The sequence below is a fragment of the Tasmannia lanceolata genome, unplaced genomic scaffold (genome assembly GCF_043159265.1).
Source record: "Tasmannia lanceolata isolate RefF3 unplaced genomic scaffold, GAP_Taslan_0.1 ptg000011l, whole genome shotgun sequence".
Classification (NCBI taxonomy): Eukaryota; Viridiplantae; Streptophyta; class Magnoliopsida; order Canellales; family Winteraceae; genus Tasmannia; species Tasmannia lanceolata.
In genome coordinates, this window is record NW_027518688.1 from 1,484,415 (window position 1) to 1,492,506 (window position 8,092).

An 8,092-nucleotide genomic window follows, 5' to 3' on the forward strand; every position below is an offset into this window, starting at 1 on the left:
ATGAGAAAAATGAGAGCTATCTGTTAAAAATATTTTCAAAAATATTTAAAAATATTTTAAATAAGTTTTGATAGGATTTAGTAGTTGGTCCAGGTTGTTGCTTCGGAACTCTGTTTTGTTCATTCTTGTGTTGAATGCCATATGGGTCCCAACATGTTGGTACACCACCATGGCCATTCACTTATCCATTTAAGTCCTTAAAGGGTGTGTTAGTCTCTTTGAAAAACATATTTTTAGGGGTTTTAAGATGTGCCTTGATAAGAAAAAATACAAGAGAGATAGGTGATACAATCTACCCTTTTTACCATTCTCTTGAATGAACTCTTGAGGTAGCCATTGCTTGATCTTCTCTTTGAGTGCATGGCTTGCTTTGGGATCTTCAAGGTTGAGCTTCTTTGCTTGACACCTTCCAAGGATGATGCCACCATTTGGTTCAAGCTCTTTTGCAAGTTGTTGATCCACAAGCTTTGGCCTTCATTGTTCTTCCTTTGTTTGTTCAATGCTTTGAGATGGTTGATGATGAGCTTCTCCTTGGTACCTCCAAGGTGTGATTGGTCCAAGTATGTTCCGAGCTCTTTTGCCATTGTGTTTGGTTCATCTTCAAGCATAGGCCAACAAGGTGTGTGCTAGTATGATTTGACTTGTGTAGGACCTGTCTAAAGCACAACACTCAAGGCAAATGATTAGTCCATAAACGACTAATCAATTTGCGTTTGTTAATCATCAAAACAAGGTAATTGAATAAACCCATGGGGAACCCTTGGGCTTACAGAAATCTCATTCTCTGTCTTCATCTTTTTACTGCACGTGTGCACGGCATTGACCCGGCCTGCGTAGGCTTTTCGAGCGGCAGATGATGTACCCCCGGCGGCCGGTCCACCCATAATTGTGTTGATGACCCCCTTGGACTGGGATCGGCGCATCTCCAGCTGTGGACTCGATGGTGGGGGAGATTGATTCCGCGCAGGGGGCGGCTATGACCGTCAAGGGCTCTGGCCCTGAAGACTCTTCTCCCTGCGCTCTCTTTTGTGGCCGTCATCTTTGACATATTTTTTCAAGTATCCCCGACCGATCAGCAGCTCGATTTCTTCCTTGAGCTGCTAGCACTCGTCTGTGTCATGCCCGTGGTCCTTGTGGAACCGACAATACTTCGGCTTGTCTCTCTTGTTTCCCTTGGAAATCATCCTGGTCGGCCACCTTACGAATTCTTCTCCTTTGATCGTGGCCAGTATGTGTCTCCGGGAGGTGTTGAGAGGGGTAAAGTTTTCTTCCCTCTTCTAGGGGGACCTCTCTCTTCTGGAAGCCTTATCATCCCTACGCTGCTTGGTAGAGTTCTTTTCCTCGGAGGTTCTCCTCCGGTTTGAGTCTAAGGCTGCCAGAGTCTCCTCCACGGCTATGTATTCCTCGGCTCTGGCCATCAGATCCGCCAGTGAGTGCGGGTTCTGACGAGCAACTGATCTGCAGAAATCGATGGATTTGGCGCCTGCGAGGAGTGCGTTCATGGCGGCCGAAGGATCCAAATTTAGCACTTGGAGAGCCTCCCTGTTGAAACGGTTGACGAATGTTCTCAGAGGTTCATTATCCTCGCCATTAGGGATGCTGTTGTTTTCCTCGGCCTCCGGCTGCTCATGAAATGGAGGACCAGATCATCCCCAAAGTCCTCAAAGTTGCTGATGGAGTTCGGCTTGATCCTCGAGTACCAGTCCCGGGCTGCACCAGTCAGTGTGGTCGGGAATGCTCTGCAGAGGAACCCGTCAAAGGAGTCGTGGAGGAGCATCATAGTCATGAACGTCTCCAGGTGGTCTACAGGGTCGGTGGTTCCGTCATATTGCGGAATTGTTGGCCTTTTGAACACTCTGGGTGCTGGCGCGTTCATCACATTGTCGGTGAACGGCGGTCTGCTCGAGAACGTCTTTGCAGCAGGCCGGCCTTGATCCTTTGCCAGCTCTTTTATACAGTGGTCTATCTCTTCTATCCTCCGTAGCATTGGATCAGCCCTCTGGTCTGCTCGGCCCAATGATTTATGTTTCTTTACTAAGGGGCTCGGAGCAGAGCCGGAATGGCTTTCCGAACTCCTTCGACGATGCCGGGATCTTTCCCGCGGCGCACAGTCTTCTTTGTCGTGGTGCTTTTGCGCGGAGCGAGATCGTGACCTCCGGCGGTGGTCAGGCTCTGTATGGGCATGTCTGGTTCTGGAATGATGGACTCGCCTTGTGGAGTGGTGGGTCCGATCTCCACTAGGGCGCGCTGGCTCTCCCCTGTGGGCACTCGACCTTTCCTGAACAGGTCGTGCGGCCTCTGGGGGATGCTGGGAGGCGCTTGGATCAGATGTTGGTATTGACCGACAAGAGCAGTCATCTGTTGAAAGAGAGCTTGAACTTGATCCGGAGTGGGAGTGGGATTGAGGTGTTCTGAATGAGCTGGGCTCTGCTCTGCTGTTGCAGAGGGAGCCACTACCTGCGAGGCAATTCGGTCGCTTCGAACCCTGCGAGGTACTACAGCTCGGGTAGCTCGGGCAGTTGGTATCCGAGCACTCTTCCGCCCTGCCATTTTGTAGAGGGGATTTGAACAGCTTTTAGTTCAGGGTCCCACGGATGGCGCCAATCTGTTATGCTTAAAATCGGTAACAGATACGGCAGTGACGTGTGAGCTGAGCTGGAGGACCCGAGGAGCTGAAGTGAAGGAACCGAGTCCTGCACAAGAGCACACGAGGTCAGAAGACCAACCTGGAGTCGTTGCTCCGGACGGGCCCTTCGACACTCAAGTCAGTATGAGCAGGAGTGCAGAGCCAAAACTTTAAGAGTCGTAGTTTAGAAGTTATCTCTCCCTCCCTCTGCTTTGAGCCTTGAGAGGTCTTTTATAGAGGGAGGCCTGGGGTGGTTGCATTACCTACCCCAGGATAGGTGTCGGCCCTTTTGTGGATTTAGGTTTACCTACTCTCAGGTAATTACCAGATTGCCCCTAGGCAAGTGCCGAATCCGTGGTGGGCCCTTTAAGGGCCATGTGTCGACAGCCAATTGGTCGTTGCTTTTCATACCCTATCAATAATCTCAAATGATATGTGCCTAAGAGAAGTTAGAAAGATGGAGAACCTAAAGAGTCATTGAATAAAGGTATTTCTTTTGACATTTAGACCATGTTTGGCAGAGTTTTTTCGATGAGAATATTAGTGTCCTCAACGAGAGGGAGGGAACTTAGAGGGCACTAGTGAGGAGAGCGGAAGGTAAGGATGAAAGACGTGGAAAAAAAAAATTCACTCAAAATCTATATTCCCTGTTTTTTAGCTTATTCTCAATCACTCCGCTCACTGGCATCCTCTTAACTGTCTTAAGTCTCTCGTCCTATCCTCATCAACCATCCTGATCACAATATTATAAACAAATTTTCCATGGAAAAGAAATTTCTTGGTTGCCAAACATGCCCTTAGGTGGACTTTGTTCTTCCGAGGAATAAAAAAAAACTAGAGCGATGATATTTTCACCCGCCTTGTATTACTCGTGCGCCCTCCTGTACCGTGATTTGACGTCAAAAAGCGTTAAAGTTCACTTTTCATGTCAAATCACGTTATAAGGGAGCACACGCGTGATGCACGCGAGTGAAAATATCACCTCCCAAAAACTATTGGAATGAATGTTGGGATAATCCAAAAACAGTTAGCTATATTAATCCAAAATAAATAAATAAATGCAGACGACGTAACATTGAATTCTTTAATTAATCAATTGTGACTCGTTCCATCAATCCTTCTCATCTCTGACTCAGCGGCGGGTTGTTCACACTGTGGGCATATTCCGTGTAATTTCCCTTCCCACGGAACCGACCATGTACATACATGTCCATGCCATGGTTGCATGGGGAACAATTTATCATGGACATTGGCATGACTCATGGATGATGGATACGCTTAAGCCATAACAATAAGTTTCGTTTGTGGCTGCCAGTATTCGCTGGACCAGAAAGTCTTTAGCCACCAGACATGGCTGGATAATCGTGGGACCACTCCACGTCATCCATCATGGAGATGTTGGTCTCCAGACGGCATCCATGTTGCATGACTACGTTAATTGTTCGAATGTTTTTTCTTCCGAAGTCAAAATGTAAGCCTAACCAGTTTTCTAGTGTCACTTTATCTACACCAACGTACTGTTCGGATCAATTCTAATTAGTCATCAACCTTTGGATTCATGACCGGCCGATATATGTGTAATCTGGACGGCTGCTCTCGTAGACTATCATGGAAGCAACATGATCCTTTTCCCACGCCCAACATCTTCTACCAAAAAAATGTTAGGCCCTGTACGTTTTAGATTATCACAACTGATTTTAAGTCCAAAACCTGCTATTGGACCGGTTGTCATAATCTAAAAAGAACCCGTCTCAATGTTCGTTTATGATTATGACAACTGAATATGAGTGTGTTCGGTCTAAAATGTCGGGCACGATTGTAGCACACTTCGTGTGAGAATGTGCTTCTGGGGGTGTGCGGTGAACTTGTGGGCATGCTAGTATTTAGGAAGACAAATCCAAATTCAATTTGAGGGGTCGATGACCGAAACTATTTGTCCCTTCGAGTTTGGATTTCAGGGAGCTGAGAAGAAGAGGGGAACATCACTTCTTCCTTGGGCTCCATTGCCTATACATAGATTGGACGGACTTTTTCCAGTACGACGGGACTCATCATAGGAATCATCATCGCAACTACCTATCATTAGTCCAGTCCTGACAAAATAGGGTATCTACAGATGCCCCTCTTTGGTAGAGGGTTCTTAGCATGCGAATACCAAAGCCAGAGAGAGGATAACATTTTGTCAAAGAGGACTAATGATAGGGGCACAAGCCTTCATCGGATCCCTAGGTGCACGGGCCATCACCGAGAGGTCTAGCTATCAGGTCCTTGAGTGGAAATCTCTTGTTGACAGTTTTGATTTTTGAAGACATGCGACTGTTAAGCTGGTCCTTGAGGGACATATCTCGCCAAGTTAACAACAGGGAGGGGCAATTGGGGGGCCAGGCTGTCGCCTGAAGATAACCTATGGTCATGACAGTGCTGCCTATTTGAACACTCGATTTGCAGATTGGATTCATATTTTTGGAGATATCACTCTGGCATCTGGTGCAAAAATTGATAGAGGGATGTCTTTCTGGCATCCGGTGCAAGATTTGATTGAAGGGGATGCGTTGTTGGCATGCACTGCAAGATTAGAATTGGAAATGATGTGTTGTTGGATCCGATACAGGATTTTGAATTAGAAAGGATGCGTTGTTGGCATCGATACAAGGTTTTGAATTGGAAATGATGCGTTGTTGGCATCCAATACAAGGTTTTTAATTGGAAAGGATGCGTTGTTTGCATCCAATACCATATTCGAATTGGATTTTGATGTGTTGTTGGCATTCGATACAGAGTTCAAAATAGAAATGATGCATTGTTAGCATCCGAAACAGAGTTCGAAAACTGTGTTGGAATCGGAAAGGATGCGTTATTGGCATCCGATACCAGATTAGGATTGGAAAGTAAGCGTTGTTGGCATCCGATACAGAGTTCCAAATGGAAACAATGCATTGTTAGCATCCGATACAGAATGTAATGACCCGCTCCTAACAATGGCCTATAAAGATACAAACCCGAATTAAATATAGGCCGCAGATCTTTCGATCAAAGATGAACGACTAGGTCTTTGATTTTGAGTTTTTGGACCGTAGTATATGTAAATTAGATATTAGATCAATCCCCAATTTGTAAGATTCTTGTGTATTTGTGGACCCCGATCCGAGAAAGGAGGGGGACGAGCCCACGGATGTCTCTAGATCATCCACGTGAAGGAGAGCTCTACCAAGAAACTCTAGAAAAGAATGCTTATCACAGCATGAGTGACGATGTAAAGTGAGATATCTCTCGATTCGGGGACTAGCCCGGATTCGAGACGTACCTTAAACAGAGAAGAGTCGACATCAAAAGAAGTAGGCCCTGGATCCCATACTATGCTCTGTTGCAATGGATTACCAGAGATATAAAAGAAGGTTCGGTCGAAATGGAGTGTCTACAGATGCCCCTCTTTGGTAGAGCGTGCTTGTCGCGCGAATGTCAAAGCTGAACAGACGGCTCATTTTGGCCGACCCGAAAATTGATGGGAGAGAAAGAATAATGAAGAAGATGATTTTTGTGAATATTGGACTTTTGGAAGGATCAGATACCTCAGGGGTTTTGATGTGGAATGGATGCTCCAGGGTTCTTGAAATAGAATAGGTGCCTCAGGGGTCTTCAAATGATATATCTGAAAGGACATATTACGAAGTGCCACAAAGGAGGCAAGGGTTCATGCCATACCTGACCGGTAAACCATGAAGAACTAAGAAAGGACAAGGGTAGTGGGTCCATGATACAGCGTAGAAGACAGATCACGAAGAGCCACTCAGGAAGCAAGGGTCCATGGTATACCTGACCGGTAAACCATGAAGAGCCAAGAAAGGGTAAGGATAGTGGGTCCATGATACAGCGTAGAAGACAGATCACGAAGAGCCACTCAGGAAGCAAAGGTCCATGGTATACCTGAATAGTAGACCACAAATGGCCTTGGGAACCAACGGGTATTGCTGAGAATTGATTGATTTTGAATGATTTTTTTTAGACCGATTGCCTCTTGCCGAGGAAATTGGGAGTACGAGTTCCTTGCTGAGGACCGGACTCGGGTGACTTGACAAGGTTCTCGGAGTATTGACCCTTCTTTAACAGGTGAAAAGCATTCTGCTGAGGTTTTGAAGGTTACGGGAGCAAATCCTAGACTTCGTTGGGGAATTGATTTTCTTTGACAATTGACATTTTTATAACGAGAACTCATTTGAGGAATTTAGAGATTTGGATTGAAATGTGCTCATATCTCTCATATCTCAACTTGTTGTAAACATTGGCACTATTGCCTTTGTGCGCTTGATATCTTTTATGACGGAAGTCATAAAAGATGCCCCTAGTGTATTGTACTTCCATGACAAGAGTCCTAAGGAAAGTAAAACAGGGTAGGTAGGAAAATTTGGGTTTGCATGGGTTCTTTCTTTGGAATAAAGATAGGATGATGGCTGACCCAGAAAAAATTCATATTTCATTGACCATTATTTGAGGTGCACTCTTTCCACCACCTATTACTTGAAATTTGTCATCTTCATCATGTCAGAACATGATGTTTCTTGCCTTTCTCTGATACCTAAACCAGGGTCTATTCACTTTTTTTTCACTTCAGAAGGTATACACCAGTAGACACCCCCATTTTGCTACGCTTTAAAAAGCGAAAGATTCGGTAGTATCATCGAGTCTTGAGTCCGTATTCAGTATTAGATTAGGCATCCATGCATTTTATGGTAGATCTCATTTCATTATGGGAGTTTTGAAGTTGATTCGCGATCCTGAAGGTCTCTAGGGGGTTCCTTTGGCCTATAGAAGATGAAAGTTCAAGTTTCCAAGAAAATGAAAAAACCTGCTATTTTTAGAATTTTCAGGGTTTCCCTCATTGTTGCCTATTTTGAACTGCAGGGGTATTTTGGTCATTCCCGATATGTCTCATTTGACCCCCGAATTATATTTGAGAAATCTTGAGTGATTTTACAAATTTTGAAAAAAACTGATATTTTTAGAAACTCAAGGGGCTTCCACATTTCCATCATCTTATGGATATTTCAATCATTTCTCATATGTCCAAAACCATCTCGAGAGTACGGCTGATGGATTAAGAGTAATTTCGTAAGATTTGGGAAACCTGCTAAATTTAGATCTCTCAAGATTTTCTCTTAGTCTTGCACTTCGGGGGTAGTTTAGACATTTTCAAACATATCATATTTAGTCCCTAAGTTGTGAGTCAATTCATAAATTTTCGAAAATCTGCTATTTTTAGAATTTCTCAAGGTTTTCCTTAGTCTCGCCAAATTCTAGCACCTCGGGGTAATTTGGTCTTTTCCTGTGTAATTCTTTTGATCCCCGAAATATGTCTGAGAGATTATGAATGATTTCCTGAATTTTAGAAAACCTGCTAAATTTAGAATTTCTCAGGAGTTTCGCTTAATTTAGAAATTCTAAGTGTTGAGGGCATTTTGGGTATTTTCA